Here is a 17,701-nt window from a genome sequence, read left to right on the forward strand (position 1 = left end):
AAAATAAAGTCTGTCACTGTTTCCATTGTTTCCCCATCTATTTGCCATGAAATGATGGGATCGGATGCCATGATTTTAGTTTTTTGAATGCTGAGTTTTAAGCCAGCTTTTTCACTCTCCTCTTTCACCTTCATCAAGAGGCTCTTTAGTTCCTCTTCGCTTTCTTCCATAAGGGTGGTAACATCTGGATACCTGAGGGTATTGATATTTCTCCGGGCAATCTTGATTTCAGCTTGTGCTTCATTCAGTATGGCATTTCATATGTTGTACTCTGCATATAAGTTAAATTAGCAAAGTGACAATATACAGCCTTGATATACTCCTTTCCCAATTTGTAAACAGTCTGCTGTTCCCTGTCCGGTTCTAAATTTTGCTTCTTGACCTGCATACACGTTTCTCAGGAGGCAGGTAAGGTGGTTTGGTATTCCAATCTCTTGAAGAATTTTCCACAATTTCTTGTGATTCACACAGTGAAAGGCTATAGCATAGTCAATGAAGCAGAAGTAGATGTTTTTCTGGAATTCTCTTTTTTTTCTATGATCCAATGGATGTTGGCAATTTGATCTCTGGTTCCTCTGCCTTTTTCTAAATCTAGCTTGAGCATCTGGAAATTCTTGGTTCACGTACTGTTGAAGACTAGATTGGACAATTTTGAGCATTACTTTGCTAGCGTGTGAGATGAGTGCAATTGTGCAGTAGTCTGAACATTCTTTGGCATGGCCTTTCATTGTGATTGGAATGAAAACAGACCTTTTCCAGTCCTGTGGCCACTGCTGAGTTTTCCAAATTTGCTGGCATATTGAGTACAGCACTGTCACAGCATCATCTTCTAGGATTTGAAATAGCTCAGTTGGAATTCCATCACTTCCACTAGCTTTGCTCATAGTGATGAAATGTCCCATAATAGAAGATAAAACATTGACAAAAATAAAAAGGCAAACTGAGTCACTTTGTGTGGACCCGGATGAGTCCCTCTCGGGTGCTGGGTGGTGGGAAAATGCTGTCACCTCATCAGATCCTCCCTTATCTCCTTTATACAAATGAGGAAACACACTAACAGAAGCTTATGATTGATTGTTGAACGTGCTGAAGCTGGAAGCACTGACTCTGGGTCAGGCATATGATCAGTTTCTTTGCCGAGCCGCCCTCCACTCTGCAGACAAAGCAAACAGGGGTGCAGCGACCTTATTAAAGACAATGTGGAAAGATCTAATGGCTGGAAAAGGTTCCAGGGTCATCACTACTGCAGGCCCCCTCCAGCAATTTCCTGCAGTGGCCCCAGAACCTGTCTAGACACTGGCCATGTAGGACATGGTCCTCCAGGGGTGGCCGGCTCCTCTGGCAGGCAGGTCTGCCAGAAAGCATTCACAAGTGGGAGGAAATTGACTCTCTAGTCTAATTTCCACCCATCTGTCCTCGTTCTGCCCTTCATAACCCCACAGGGTAATCCTTCTTCCCAGACAGTTTTGCAAATATTTGGATTCCGCCGTCTTGTGCTCTGCACACTGATCTTCCAGACTGAAGGTTCCACGTGTGTCAACTACCCTCCCATGGCCTGCTGGTGGCTGTCCTTATATCCCAAGCAAGGGAACTGTATTCTAGACGTGTCAGACTAGTAAAGAACACAAGACAGCCCCCTGCCCCTGTATTTGCAATACTTGCTTTTATCCATCTTAAGAATGGGTTCCTTCTTGGGGCCTGGGATGCTGTTAAAACATCTCTTCCCATCAGGTTTTAATCCAAATAGCATGGGGGAACACAGATTCACAGACTTCTTCCACAGGAGGAGAGCTTGTGTCTTTCTTGTAAAAATCTCCAGCGATGAATGTGGGACACGTGGTGCTGGTGGCCTTACCTGAGATTCTCTCTTCCATGCTCTGCAATCCTTAGAGAGGGTGGGACAGGGCTCACCTGCAAGCATCAGAGCCAAGACTCAAACTGGAGCCTATCAGATTCCAGGTCATGTTTCCCACCTACAGAGGGAGAAGGGGTAAATTCCTGCCCACCCTACCTTCACCCTTGGCACTAGCTTCACCATCTTAGTTTTGCTGGCACAGTGTTGGCGCACTGGCGCTAAGATGTGCCTATGGCAGCCTCAGCATGAAAAGAGAGGAGGCCCCTGAAGAGAGTGAGGCTCTCAGTCCCGATATTGATCATTTAGGAATGGCTTCATTTTAAAACTCTTACTCTGGTTACCAGCAGCTCCTGGGCATCAGGAAAGTGAACTCAGGTGAGCTGGGAGGGTTCCTGCAGCCTGGGATCTACAGACAAGACTGGGGGCAGAGCACCATGACTCTTAACTAGCTAGTTAGTGGCTCAATCATGTTTGACTCTCTGCGACCCCATGAAGTATAGCCTGCCAGGCTCCTCTGTCCATGGGATTCTCCAGGCAAGAATACTGGAGTGGGTAGCCATTCCCTTCTCCAGGATCTTTCCTACCCAAGGATCAAACCTGGATCTCCCACATTGCAGGCAGACGCTTTACCATCTGAGCCACCAGGGAAGCCCAGACTCCTATACTACACCCAAGGAAATCCTGGCTGGTTCATTGGGAACTGCATCCCTTTCTCTGGACAGCGTCCCTCAGCAGGCCTACTGGTCAGATCAACCACCTTCTCAAGCCTGTCACTTCTTCCTCCAGGGCCAGAGGATTTGGAGCAGTCTTCGGAGGGCACCTAGTTCTCAAACCTGTGGGTTAGTGTAAACGTGTGTCACCAGGGGTGATCAAATGGTGAACACTTAACAAACAGTTGGCATGGGGGCAAACAGGAGGGGTGCAGCAAAACCTGGATTGGTACCTACCCACCTCACCCTGGGGAAGTGGCAGAAGGCTTGGTTTGAAATGTTCTATTCCAAATTAGATTTGCTTAGAAGCAAAGGAGCAAGCGTCCTCAGAGCCCACATGCTTTTCCCACCCATTGGGCAGGCCAGGTCCCCAGTAGAACAGCATCAGAACCTGGGAGTTCGCAAAACCTTGGAGATTTGGAGGAGGGTGGAGGCTCGAGAGGGTGAGGTCAGGTCAGGCTCCTAGAAGGGGCAATGCTCCATTAGCAGGTGGTGAGGAGGGGGTAACTGCACACGTCATCAGAACGTGTGGTGGACCCAGCAGAGGCCTGGCCAGGGCAGAGGTTAGCCTTTGGGGGCTCGGGGGTTGGGGGAAAGGTGGAAGGTGGGGAAAGAAGAGGTCAGAGGGAAAGAGTGGAGATGGAGGGAGTGGAGGAGTGCAGGAAGGTGAAGAAAGGGGAGGGAAAAGGGGAGGGACGGAGCGGGTGGGGGATGAGAAGTAGGGCGGGGAGCCGGGCGGCGAGGAGGAGGCGGCAGGAGAGAGGGGGAAGGGAAGCGAGAGGAGGCGGGAAGGGGAGGAGGGGAGCGGAGGAGGGGCCTGCGCGCAGCCCCGCGCCCTCCCTCCCGCGCCGGCCTCCGCGCCCTCCCCCGCCGCAGCATCCCCGAGTCGCCTGGCCGCGCCGCCCCTCCGCGCCGGGCCTCCGAGCCGGTCGCCTCCGCCTCCGCCGCCGCCATTCCTCCGCCCGCGCTCGCCTGGCCCGGCACCGCGGGGCCGCGCGGCCAGGACACGCCGCGCCAGGTAAGGGTTGGCGGGTAGAGGGCGGGCGCGGGCGGTGCAGGTGCGCGGGGGCGGCGAGACCCTCCCCCAGTCGGCCCCCGGAGCCTCCGCTCCGAAGCCCCCTGACTCCTCCCGGGACCCCCGGGGCCTCCCCGGAGCCCCCTTCCCGGAGCTCCATGACTTCTCCCCAGACCCCTCTTTGAGTCGCGTCCCAGGACCCCCCCAGGACTCCTCCCCTCCTCGGCTGCCTCCCTGCCCCGGCGCGCAGGTGGCTCGGCAACGCTCGGGGCTCGGGCGCGCCGCAGACCCTGGCCCGGGGCGGGGGCGGTGTGTTCTGCCTGACCGGCGGCTCCTGTCCGCTCGGCCCCCGCCCCACTCCGGCCGTTCAGGCCTGGCTGGGCCCCGCGGCTTCTATTTCTGTCGGCGGGGCCGCGGCCCCCGGGAGCTAGACCCCGAGCCGCGCACTCAGACAGGTGGGGCAGGTCGGGCCCCTGGCAGTGAGTGTTGCAGGCCTCGGCTTCCTTTTGGGTTTTGGCTGCGTGATTCTAGAATAGCCAAGGAGAATCAGCAGCCTTAGCTCAGGGCTGCACCTGTTGCAGCCGCCTGGTGAACTGCAGAAGGCTGAATCCACTGGGGTTTTGCCAGTGCAGACGGTGGAAAGGAGGGTTGGGTCGTGGTGGTCCCCTTCGTTTTATTTCATTTAGTATTGGGGATGGGGGTGTGTGGGCGTCTGGAGGTGGGCAGTTCACCAAAAACGAGGCCTGTGGTCTAGGGCAAGGGTCCCCGCTTTCCGGAGCGCGTTTGCTATGCAAAGTTGTTCAGCTTTTGATTTGAAAACCACCACTTACGTTAAGCACATCCAGGACTTGGGGACTGTGGCCAAGTGACTGGCCCCCCCATTCTGAATCTGTTCAGATCCACTAGGCGCCACCGAGCGGAAGTTTCCTTTCCAAGGGTGAAGTGACACCGGTAGCCTGTCAGCTCATACCTGCCCCAGGCCTGGAGCCTGCCTTCGGGCTGCCTGGGCACTGTATTTTGGGAATGTTTACTGTGTCCCAGAAACAGGCTGCCTCAGTCAGTGCTGGGGCCAGGATTCTGGCCGAGATAATGCCCTGATTGTCACTTGAACCGTTGGTGTCTGTGCACATCGTCTGCAAGAATAAAGAAGAATAAAATAGACCTGTTCGGAGTACTCCAGGCAACCAGTCCTACCAGGGGGAAAGTCTGCAGGGATGAGGGGATGGTGAAGGGATTCACTGGGGCATTTCTGGGGACAAAGACTCTCCCCGCCAAGAGGCTAGACCTTCAGATTGCAAAGAAAAAAAAAGTTTGTATTATGAACAGCGGGTAAACTAAATAAAGAAAGAAAAATTGCTGACACTGAGAGGCAACCCAGCCCTGGTCTACTCTTGAGCCATGTTATAGGACCATGAGCTGGCATTCAAGAGGTACTGGCTCTCTATGATTGCTGGAAAATGCAGCGTTACCCCTCTGCTGGTAACTGGGGTGCTCTGACAGCCTTCTTTGGGGTCCTGGCAGATGGTACATCCACCTCAGCTCAGGAGTGGGGTGCATGGCCATGCTGCACAGCTGTCCAGTGGGTCTGGGGGCAGGGAGATGACCATAATGACATCATTCACTCGTGATCCAGTCCCTGTGGGTTAGCCAAGGCAGGTTTCATCTCAAGCGCCTTCCCCCTTCACCAGGCAGGGATGTCTAGGCCAGTCTTGGGAGCGCACGCTAATGGCTGGCTCTGAGTGAGGGGGGAGGACCATCCGCTGGTGCCAGCACATAGCGAAATCAATAATGTGTTGCAGAGATCAATGGTTTTCTTATTGGTCCTCTGTGCTTCCAAAGAGAACCTGCCTCTCCCACACTGAGCACAGACAGTTTCAGGCCTCCCACCCGCCCTCTGGGCTCTGTTTCTGGTGGGAGGGGGGGAATGGGTGTGGCCAGGAGCCTCTTCTGATCCCTCCTGTGGTGAGCCTGGGGCTCCTGGATTGGCAAATGGGCCCTGGGTCCCCTCCCACCACCAGGCGTCCCCAGTGTCCCTGGGTTAGGCCCCTGCTGTTGCATAAGTGTATTGGTTTCCCTATTGTTCCTTAATTCACAGCGACCTTCCCCTCATGCTAACAGTTTGTTCAAAAGAACTCCTGAGAAGGTGATGTGGCAAGTAGTGTGTCCCAGTGCCCTTGTGCCCCCGGCCCCCCATCCCCAGTCTCTTCTGGGAGTGATAACAGCGACCAAGTGAACCATCCAGGCCTGCAGGGTGGTCATGGGGTGAAGCTGGCCATGTAAAAATACACAAATGAATTTGCCATCAACTGACTGTCAAGGGTGGCTGCAGGAAGAAAGACTGCTGTCCTTTGTGTGGCTCGGCAGGTGCAGACTCCCCTGCTCCACCTGTGCCTCTGGGGTCCTTGGCCATTCAGGGCTGTCTCGGGGCATCACCTGAGAGTGGTCCGGTCGGGTAGGCTCCTCTGCCCTGGAGACTCAGCACAGCTTGTGGCCATTGCAGCCTGCCTGCTGTCAAAAGGTGATGGAGAGAAGTGCAGATTTATTGCTGCTGCTGCTACTGCTGCTGCTAAGTCGCTTCAGCCGTGTCCGACTCTGTGTGACCCCATAGACGGCAGCCCACCAGGCTCCCCCGTCCCTGGGATTCTCCAGGCAAGAACACTGCAGTGGGTTGCCATTTCCTTCTCCAATGCATGAAAGTAAAAACTGAAAGTGAAGTCGCTCAGTCATGTCCGACTCTTTGTGACCCCGTGGACTGCAGCCCACCAGGCTCCTCCGTCCATGGGATTTTCCAGGCAAGAGTACTGGAGTGGGGTGCCATTGCCTTCTCCAAGAGATTTATTAGGAGGAAATATCTGCTGATTCAGTCAAGTGGAGATAGCACGTGAGTGGGCCTTGCCTGGAGCTGGGCTGGCATTGTTCAGTCTACCAATTAAGGTGATCTTTGGGATAAGCAAACTGGCTCATCGCAGCTCCTTGGATTGGCTCACTTTCAGTTGCCTGTCCCTTCCTGAGTGCACGGTCATTTACCTGGCGGTATTGTACCTGGACCAGGTATCACAGCAGCCCAGGAGTCGTTCCCCCATAGCTGCCTTCCAGCATGCCCTGTGATCTGCCAGTAGGACTGGGTCCTTTATTTGGTCTGAAGTCTCGGATGCTCTCTATGAAAGTGGAGACTTCACCCCTTCCCCAGGTCACTTCTATGTATTACTCGGGACTGCAGCTTTGAACGAAATGCAGTTAACCAGCATTTGAGCCAAGAAGCATTCCTTTAAAAAAATGATGGTGTTTAAAGAGATAGTTGGGCATTTGTTGAGTGAATAATGATTTTAAAAGATAATTATATTTTTTAACAACGGTATTGTGGTTATGTTCACACAGGCTTTACCCTTTAGCTGTAGATGCTGGAGTGATCTGCAGAGGAAGCGAGAGCCGTGTTTGAGAGCTGTTTCAGATTAGCATGGGTGGGGGATGGGTTGGGTGATGGAGGGGGCAGCATTGACCACTGTTGAACGGTTATTAGCTCTGGGTGATGGTACCTGAGGGTTTGTTAGTCTCTTCAGTCTTTATCTTTAGCCTTTAAAAGTCTTTATCATAGAATAGTTAATAATCTAAGAATCCCATTTCCCCCTCTCAAATGCCATAGGCTCCTTCACTTCATGGAATATTTGAGGTTTACTTTAAAAGCAGTGCTGATGAGTTAAGTGAAAACATTGCTCCTTAGTGTAGACTGTATAGAGTGATCCCATTTACACATGTATAGGTAATACAGTGTAGAAGCATCTGGAATGACACACTGTGTGTCAAACAGACGATGACAGAGCACCCTTGGTGGATGAGGAGGGCAGGTGCTGCTCCAAACTCTAGGGACACAGCTCCGAGCAAGAGTGGCTGTCCAGCTGGTGACGGGGATGGGAGGGAAGGCTGTATGTGTGCATGCGAGTTGTGTGTGCTTGGGTGTTGGCAGAGGGTTGAGAAGGGTGTGGAAGGAAGGAGGGAGGGGAATCTATCCTTTTAATCCCTCACCTATTTCCATGTAGTTTCTTTCTTTTACCAGTGGGATTGTTTTTGTAATGATAAAATGTATTTGTAAGAAGGGATTGCCATTAGGAAATGTGCTTAGTTGCTCAGTCCTGTCCGATTCTTTGCGACCCCATGGCCTGTAGCCCACCAGGCTCCTCTGTCCATGGGGATTCTCCAGGCAAGAACACTGGAGTGGGTTGCCATGACCTCCTCCAGGGGATCTTCCCAGCCCAGGGATTGAACCCAGGTCTCCCGCATTGCAGGCGTATCCTTTACCATCTGAGCCACCAGGGAAGCCCTTAGGGAGTGGAGTAACCTGGGTTTTTTGCAACATTTATTTATTGAGCTGCACGGGCCCTTAGCTGTGGTACTTGGGACCTTCAATCTTCATTGTGGCGTGCAGGGTCTTTAGTTTCGGCACGTGGAATCTGGTTCCCTGACTGGGATTGTACAGGCCCCGCCTGCATTGGGAGTTCAGAGTCTTAGCCACTGGACCACCATGGAAGTCTCTAGAATAGCCTGTTCTAAACATTAAATTTCTAAATCTAAATTTATTCGAGATGGATTTGACTTGTCGGAATTCATGTTACTACACAACATAATAACATGATGTGGCTTCAGTGAGGCAGTCAATGAATCCACAGCCATTGTTGCTCAGAGTCTGTGCTCTGTGGCTCATGAAAAAGAGACACCAATGCCCTGACCTCAGCAATAGGAGGGATGAGACCCAGACCCTGAAAATTTAACAGCAATGCCGTTCCTCCGTTTGGGCAGTAAGCTGAGGTACCATGCTGGCCCTGAGCCATGGGATGGGGAAGACCCTTAGCTCAGACCCACCACGGTCCTGGTTTAACTGGAAAGCACATTTCCTTCCATGGGACTTGACCCAGCAACAAAAGCAGTGACAGTCCAGAGCCTTCTTGGGTGGATTTCCACTGCTAGTTGGATGACCTGCCACTGTGGGGCTGTTCCATTCATCTTGAGCAGTTGCTGTTTTTTCATTTAGTAGAGGCTATGTTAAGTAACTTTCCTCTACAGCAGCAGCAACAACAAAACCCATAAAAATGCTAAGTCCACAGAGTGAAAAAGTACAAGTTGCCTGGAATCCTCAGGGCTTCCCGCCCCCTCCATTTTCCTGTCCTATTACAAGAAATTTGAGTTGCTTAAGTACCAGAATGTAATGGGCTTTGATCTAGCATCTGGGTGTTGTTTGGCTCTGAAGCATGTTTTTGATTTTGTTTGCAAGGACACTATGTTCCGGGAGGCCTACTCTGAATAAGGGCCTCAGCTGGACCCCACTTTGTTCTCACCATGTGTTTGGGAGTTTTGTTTGTTGTTGTTGTTGTTTACTAGTATTTTCCATGTTAGTGGGGAGGCCACAGCCAGGCCCTCAGTGAGGCGGCTGTGCTCTGAGCCTGGGGTCTCATCTGCATGGCCATGAGCTGCTTGCTATCAGAACAGACTGTAGACGCACAGCTCATTTTTCCATTGAGATCACATGTGTTTTCTGCATCTCAGTCCTTTCCAGAGGCCTTAGGGATCCTGTCTGAATAGAGCTGTGCCATCCAGGCATTTGGGGCATGCAGGAGGTCTGTGTCCTTTGTAGGTGAGGTCCTGTCATTCATCTTTTTTGAGGCAAAGAAATTAGGTACTCAGGTGGCGCTAGTGGTAAAGAACCCACCTGCCAATGCAGGAGACATAAGAGATGCGGGTACGATCCCTGAGTTGGGAAGATCCTCTGGAGGAGGGCATGGCAGCCCACTCCAGTATTCTTGCCTGGAGAATCCCATGAACAGAGGAGCCTGGCAGGCTGTAGTCCATAGGGTCACACAGAGCTGGACACGACTGAAGCAACTTAGCAAGGCCCCTTTCACCTCCACTTCATGAAGTCTCACCACTTCCTCCAGCAAATGTTTACTGAGCTCCAGTTACAGCAAGAAACCAAGAGATAGAAGGCCCTGCCAACTTGGCACTTATGGTTAAGTAGTGGGTGCTGGAAGGCTAAGGAGAGGAAGTAAATCCAAATGTAATGCATTGGGGCCATAGTGCCATGGAGAAAGCCAGTGTGGGGTCCAGGTGCTCACAGTTTGGGAATGTTTGAGATTCAAAACCAGGTGGCTAGTGGGCTGATGGAGGAGGTGAGGAGGGACTAGGGGGATGTCATAGCACGCTTTAGCAAGGCCAGAGGGCAGGTGTGGCTGGAGCAGAGCAGCAGCCCTGTGTAGGTGGTGGGTCTGGCTGGATTCTGGTGTGTTGGGAAGATGGAGCCAGTGGGATGGTTGGCTCAATAGAGGAGTCCAAGGTGACCGTGAGATTCTTGGCTCAGGCAGCCTGAGGGATGGAGTGGGCATCGCCTGGAGATGGGGTCTCTATGGGCAGAGCAGCTTCGGGGATTTGGGAGGGTGGCACCTACGACCTCCGCTGCTGTCTGCGTGGAGGTGGTAAGGGGCTTGTTGGGCAAGCGAGGCTGGAGTTGGAGGGAGTGGCCTGAGTCCGATATGGGTCTGGCTGTTGCCAGCACAAAGGTGATATTTTTAAAGCTGAGTAGGCACAAGATGGCAGAGGAGTTGAATGGATGGAGGAGAGGAGAGGTCCAAGGCTGAGGAACCAAGAAGGAGTGTCATCAGGGCAGGAGAAAGCCAGAAATCCAGGGCCACAGGAAGAGTGTGCATGGAGAGAAAGTGCTGTCTGGCCGAGGGAGCCAGCTAGGTGAGGAATGAGAATTATCCTTGGAGAATTGACCTTAGAAACATGGAGGTTGTCAGTGTGCTGACAAGAGGGGTGGGAGTGTTGGGCCAAGAGAAGGTGGGAAGTAGAGCTCAGGACATCAGGAGTTGGTAATTTTTTCTAGAATTTTTCTGGGAAAGGGGGCTGAGAGATGGAGGAGTTGCTGATGGGCATAAGGGGTTGTGTTTCAGGTTTTGGTCCTGATGGGAAAGATGGAGTAGGGGGAAGAGTGAAGGAAGTAGGGTGGGGGCCTGGCCCATGTCCTCCAGTGGGGGAGAAGGAGGGGACAGACGAGCCACCACTGTTCCCCCACAAGCAAACCATCATTAGCCTCTTAGGTGCGCTACTCCTCTGATTGGCCCTGGGGTCCTCAGACAGGGGAAGGGATCGGGATGGCAGAAACTGGTTATGGAAGCTTGGGACAGTGGAACCTCTGAGCATGGCTGTGGGTGCCCAGGGGGTGATGAAGCACTCATGGGTGGTGAGCACAGGAAGTCTGGAGAGCTGAGTTTGCCAGGCTCCCTGGCAGGAGTGGATGCCCTTCTGGCTAAGAGGACATCTGTGTGACAGGAGAAGGGTGAAGGGGGCCTGGTCTGCTGCCCTGGCCAGAGACCGAGGCTGAAAGTGGGGCCGTGTCCTTGCAGCCAGGATGTGAGCATTTCCCTCTTGATGTTGGCCTGGCATCCCTACACACAGGGCCTGGTCACTAGCGAGGGCCTGCGTGTGATCAGTTAACACTGCCTTGATTCCGCATCCACTGAGCGCCATGTGAACGAGGGGGAGAGCCTGTCCCCAGGCGTGGTCCCTGTGCGCGCAGCATTGTATTTCCAGACTCTGCTGCAGGTGCAGGTTTTCACCTCCACCCCCAGGACCCCTGAACCGGCTCTGTGGTAAAAAATCTGCCTGCAAGGCGGGAGACCCAGGTTCGATCTCTGGTTCAGAAGATCCCTTCGAGAAGGGAATTGGAACCCACTCCAGTATGCTTGCCTGAAGAATTCCATGGACAGGGTAGCCTGGTGGGTTAATGTCAGGGGGGTCACACAGAGTTGGACATGACTGAATGACGAACACTTTCACTTCCAAGGTTGGGCTAAGCACAGCCTGTGGTTGGGAGGTGTACCCTGAGGGGCAGACAGGAGAGCTTCTCTCTGGATGCCCATTAGACTTAGGGTGCTTGCCTGTAGAAACAGTGTTTCATTAACCAGTTTTATTGAGGTATAATTTACATACAATAAAAGGTTACTGTTCAGTGAATTTTGACAAAGGTATACAGTTATGCAGGCTTCCTTCGTAGCTTAGATATTAAAGAATCTGCCTGCAATGCAGGAGACCCAGATTCAGCCTCTGGGTGGGAAAGATTCACTGGAGAAGGGAATGGCAAACCACTCCAGTATTCTTGCCTGAAGAATCCCATGGGCAGACAATGGGTTTGCAAAGAGTCAGACTCAACTGAGTGACTTTCACTTTCACTTCCTAGCTTGGGCCAAGCAGGGCTTGCCTTTGGGGGTAGTGCATCCTAGAGGGCAGACAGGAGGGGAGAGGCAGGGCCAGTGGGCCCACTCTGGATGCACATTAGACTTGGGATGTTCACCTGTAGAAACAATGTTTCTTTAACCAGTTTAACTGAGGTATAATTACATACATAAAAGGCACTGTTCAGTGAGTATTGACAAAGGTATCCAGTTATGAAGCTGCTACCATGATGTGATGGAGGCCAACAGTGGATGAACTCTGCAGGTGAGGTGCACCTCGTGCATTCATGCGCCTACTGTCCCTGGCTGCTGTCCGGCTGCTATAGCAGTTGAGCAGTTGCAACAGAGATTGTTTAGCCTATGAACTCTCCCCAAACTCCCTGTTGTCTCTTTGCACTCAACCTTCCACCCAGGCAATCACTGATCTGTTGAGATTAGACTATTAGATTTGTTTCTTGAGTTTCAGAATGGAAGCATGTATTGTAGATTTCTTGTCTTACTTCTTGGCACATCTTTGAGATTCTTGGGTTTTGCTGTGTTGTACTTTATGTCTTTTATTGCTGAACCCTGTTTTGTCACGTGGGTGTGCCATGATTTATTGATTTATTCACCTGCTGGTGGATGTTTGGATTGCTTCCTGTTCGAGATTATTATGAATAAAAGTGCCGCAGGCTACAGTGCAACACAAAAGGAAGAACAACCAGTTAAAACATGAACAAAGATATCTCCAGAGAAGATAGACAAATGACAAATAAGCACATGAAAAGATGCTCCACATCATTAATCAGTAGGGAAGTGCAAGACCAAACCGCAGTGAGATACTATTTCCCTCTTACCAGAATGACTTTTATTTAAAAAAAAAAAAAAGCAAAATAGTAAGTGTTGGTGAGCATATGGAAAAGGTGTATGTTTCATACGTTACTTTGAGAATGTAAAATGGTGCAGCAACTTGGAAAATAATTTAGAGATTCTTCCAAAAGTTAAACACAGAAATGTCATGTGACCCAGCAGTCCGACTCATGGGTAAATACACAAAAGAATTGAAAATAGATGTTCCAACAAAAACTTGTACACAACTGTTCATAGCAGCGCTAATTCGCAATTTGGGAAACAACTCAAATGCTTATCAGTGGATGAATGAATAAATAAATGTGGTCCATCCAGGCAATGGAATATTACTTAGCCATTAAAGAAATGAAGTACTGATATGTGCTACAACATGGATGACCCTTAAAAACATTTTACTAAGTAAAAATAGTCAGACACAAAAGTGCATTGTATGATTCCATTTATATGAAATGTCCGGAATAGGCAGATCTATTGAGATAAAACAAAGCAGGCTGGTGCTTGCCAGGGCTTCGGGAAGCGGAGAATGGGAGTGACTGCTTAATATGTATGGGGTTTCCTCTGGAGGTGATGAAAATGATTTGAAACTAGAGAGTGGTGATGGTTGCGTATGCTTTAAAATGATTTAAATGGTAAATTTTATGTTATATGTATTTTACGACTATTAAAAAAGGATGTAAAAAATGCTGTATTCATTTGTATGCACATCTGAGAGTGGACATGCGTTTTCATTTTTCTTGAGTAAATACTTAACCAGTAGAATTGTGAGGCTGTGTGATAAGTGTATCTTTAACTTTATAAGAAGCTGGCAAACTGTTTTCCAAAGTGGTTGTATCGTTTTACATCCCTACTGCTAATGTGGGAGCAGTTATTTCACATCCTTGCCAACACTTGTGGTCGTCAGTCTTTTTAAATTTAGTTACTCTAGTGGGAGTTGTGCTCTACCATAGATGTTCTAGTTGAGTATCTTTTCCTGTATTTATTAGCTCTTTTAGGTTTTTGTTAAAATCTTCTGCTGACTTTTTAGTTGGGCTATTTATCTCTTATATTTGAGTTTTTAAGCATTCTTTATGTATTCTGGATTTAGTTTCTTTGTTAGATATTTGTATTGCAAATATTTTTTTCTCTGTGGCTTACCTTTCTATTTGATTAATGATATCACTCAAAGGGCAGACATTTTTAGTTTTAAGTCCATTTATATCAATTGTCTTTAGCTAGTGGCTTGTGCTTTTTGTGTCCTGTTTAAGAAACTTTGTCTCACCCATCATCATAAAGATTCTCTCCTGTGTTTTCTTCTGAAGGCATTATGGTCTTAGCTTTTATCTACTATCTATTTTGAGTTACCTTTTAACTGGAAAGAGTTTAGGATTGAGGTTTATTGTTTTGAGTGCGTATACAGTTCCCGCATGTTTGAAGAGTAATTGAGAATCTGTGTGGCTTTGTTTCAGGACTCAGTTCCAGTCCATTTTGGCTTATTCACCATTGGCCTGAAAACTACCCTGTCTTCATGACTCTTGTTTTACAGTAATTCTTGAAGTCGTGTAGTGAACCTTCCAGTTGTGGTTCATTTTCAAAACTGTGTTATCTAGTCTAGATCCTTTGCATTTCCACATAAGTTTAAAATCAGCTTGCCAGTTTCTATAAAAACGCCTGCTTGAATTTTGACTGGGATTGCATTAACTCCTTAGATCAACTTGAGGGATATTGGCATTTTAACAATATTGAGTCTCAGCCAGTGATCATGGACTGTCTTTCCATCTGTGTTCACCTTCCTTCATTTCTCTTAGCAGTGATTTGTAGTAGTCAGTATAGGTCTTATATGTGTTTTATCACATTTATTCATGAGTATTTTGTGATTTCAAATGTTACAAGTGGGTTTTAAATTTTTAATTTTCCAATTGTTTATTTCTACCATTGGAATACTGTATGGTTGGATGCCATCACTGACTCGATGGACTTGAGTTTGAGCAAGTTCCGGGAGTTGGTGATGGACAAGGAAGCCTGGCGTGCTCCAGGCCAAGGAGCTGCAGAGTCATGCATGACTGAGTGACTCGACGGAACTGAATTGTTACTGTATAGAAATGCTGTTGACTTTTATATTGTTTATTTATCTTGTGACCTTTCTAAATTCACTTATTTGTTTCAGTAGCTTTTTTGTAGTCCTTTAAGATTTTTACACGAAGATAATCCTGACAGTTAGAAATAGGAACCATTTTACTTCTGTCTTTTCAGTTTAAATGCTTTTTACTTCTTTTTCTTCCTTTATTCCATTGTCTAGGATGTTCAGTGCAGTGTTTAACAGAAATGGTGACGATGGACACTCACCTGTTCCCAATCCTAGGAAGCAGGAACTTAGTATCTTTTCATTGAATATGATGTTAGGTGAAGATTTTATGTAAATGCATTTTTTGAGGTTGAGGGAATTTTCTAGTTTGCATAGAGTTTTTATCGTTAGTGGATGTTCAATTTTGTTATATGTTTTTTCTGTATCTGTTGAGATGATCATATGGTTTTTCCTCTTTTTTTGTGATAAATATGGTGAATTACAGTAGTTAATTTTTGAATGTTAGACAATATTTCATGCCTGGCACAAACCCCAGTTGGTCATGATATTATTATCTTTTTTCGGTATTGCTAGATTCAATTTGCTACAATTTTGTTAAGAATATTTAGAACTATATTGATGAGGGATATTGTAATCTTTTCTTGTAATCCTTCTGTCTGGTTTCTGTATCTGGGTAATGTTGGCCTCACACAGTAATTTGGGAAGTACTTCCTCTTCATTTATTATTGAGATTTGTGTAGGACTGGCAATGTTTCTTCCTTAAACGTTTAACAGGATTTATTAGTTAAGCTGTCCTGGATTTCCTTTATGAATTCGGTTCATTGACATAGAGCTATGAAGACTTTCTGTTTCTTCTTGAGTCAGTCCTGATGATCTGTGTGTTTCAAGGAATCTGCCTATTTCACTTAAGTTGTCAAAGTTGTTGGCATAAGGTTGTTTATAATATTCCCCTATTATCATTTTAATGCCTTGGGATTTGCATCGTTTTCCCTCTTTCATTTCTGAGCCTGGGATTCTTGAAAAAATGAAGCAGAACAAAACCCCCGTGTCTGTCTCCACACCCGCCCAGTTACAACAGAATCTCCTGGGATGGGAGGGAGGGTGTGGATGTGTGGTTTTGACAGCTGTTCAGGTAATTCTTGTGCAGCCAGAATTGAGAGCCTTTGACGCAGAGGAAGGAGGAATAATCTTTACTTACTGGTGGTCTGGGCAGGCCTCCCAGAAGGGGAGAGAAGGAGGATCTGAAAGAGCGGAGAAGGACACAGGGTCCTTGGCTCAAGACAGGGTCTGTATGGAGAACACGAGGCCAGTGGCCTTGATGGGGCTTTGAGTTTGGTGTGGACCCTGGGCGGACCTGCAGGTATGGAGGGCATTCTGTACATGCTAGATTTTGGAGCCAGTGAAAAACAGGAAGGAAAGCAGCTGGCCAGGAGACAAGGAATGCCAGGCCACATAGCATAGACTTCCTTCTCTGCAGGGTTGTTGTTTGTTTTAAAGTGAGATTTACTGAGGGATAATTTGCATTCAATCCTTAAGGAAATCAACCCTGAATATTCATTGGAAGGACTGATGCTGAAGCTGAAGCTCCAATACTTTGGCCACCTGATGAGAACAGGAAAAGACTTTGATGCGGGGAAAGATTGAGGGCAGGAGGACAGAGGATGAGATGGTTGGATGGCATCCCTGACTCAACGGACACGAGTTTGAACAAACTCTAGGTGATGGTGAAGGACAGGGAAGCCTGGAGTGCTGCAGTCCTCGTGGTTGCAAAGAGTTGGACACTACTGAGTGACTGAACAACAGCAACAATTTGCGTTCACCAAAATGCACCCATTTTCATGTCCTTTTCTGTGAGTTTTGAAACATAGTCATGTAACAATCACCAGATCAAGATACAGAAAATCCTGTAACTCCATAGGTTTCCTTGTGTCCTTCCGGAGTCAGAGCCTTCCCCACGCCACCCACTCCCAGCACCCACAAATCTGTTTTCCATCCTTTAAGGCTTCTCCAGGATGATGTATAAGCTGAGTCACACACGGTACAGCCTCTGGGTCCAGCTTCTTTTACTCTGCCTAATTTTGCAGGGGTTTGAGCAGTAACTGATGTGATCAGAATCATGGTGAGCGCTGACTCTGACACCTGATTTATGAATCAGAAAGATGAGGATGAAGACTGGGAGGCCGTTATGGGAAAGAGTGACATACCGATATCCATGGTGATCTCATTGTCAGGGACCTGCCACCAGCTGTCTATCCCTGTCTCGTGGAGTTCTAACCACAGCCCTATCAGGTTGGGAGAGTCCTTCTGTCTTTTACAGGTGAGGATGTCGAAAACAGAGAAACCAAGGAGTAGTGGACCCAGGATGTGAACGCGGAGGCTGTGGCTTGAAGCCTGCAGGAAGGGGTACTTGCCAGACACAGCATCTGATGCACACACTGAGGGGTGCCCATTGGTCGAGGTATTTAAAAAATGTTAAGGATACCTGTACCCTCGGCCATTGCAGTTCATTGTCTGGAAATTTATGCTGAGGAATCATGGTTGCGAAGAAGCGTTTATTAGAAAGGGTGTCAGGTGTTGATAAACAGAAAACCCAGATACCAGCTGAAAGCCGCTGACAGATGGTCAGAGATGAGGAGATACAGTTAGGCTAGCCAACCTCTAAAAATGATAGTATAAAATATGACTAATTTGATGTGTCACATCAAGTACTAGGAACTATTCCTAAACCGGGGCATACAGTGAGGACCCATAATTTGTCTAGAAAGCATTAGGCAGACTGTGTCCAGAAGGGAGGGTCACGTAGTTCGTTGACCATGTGGTTTTTGCTTTCTCCTTGGTGCTTGTCTGCGTGACTCCAGTTTTCTGCAGCAATAAAGGAAAAATGGAAAAAACACAACTGTAGATCACACACGCACACACACACACGTCATATGCCTTGAGAGTCTGACACACTTTTCATAGACCTGTTACACCTGCCTTGTTTAAAAAGCG

The 17,701-nt window shown here is 48.5% G+C and overlaps 1 protein-coding gene across 2 annotated transcripts in view; it reads left to right on the top strand.

The window, feature by feature from the left end:
* Positions 1-3,410: 3,410 nt before the first annotated feature.
* Positions 3,411-17,701, top strand: part of SEMA4D (semaphorin 4D) — a 127,900-nt gene continuing 113,609 nt past the window's right edge. Inside the window, exon 1 of one of the 2 annotated variants that reach the window (XM_040237750.1) lies at positions 3,411-3,583. The gene's annotated coding sequence lies outside the window, so the exon portion shown is untranslated. The remainder of the gene's footprint in view (positions 3,584-17,701) is intronic. The other variant, XM_040237725.1, reaches the window with a different exon arrangement.

Source organism: Oryx dammah, unplaced genomic scaffold, assembly GCF_014754425.2.
Source record: "Oryx dammah isolate SB20612 unplaced genomic scaffold, SCBI_Odam_1.1 HiC_scaffold_1, whole genome shotgun sequence".
Lineage (NCBI taxonomy): Eukaryota > Metazoa > Chordata > Mammalia > Artiodactyla > Bovidae > Oryx > Oryx dammah.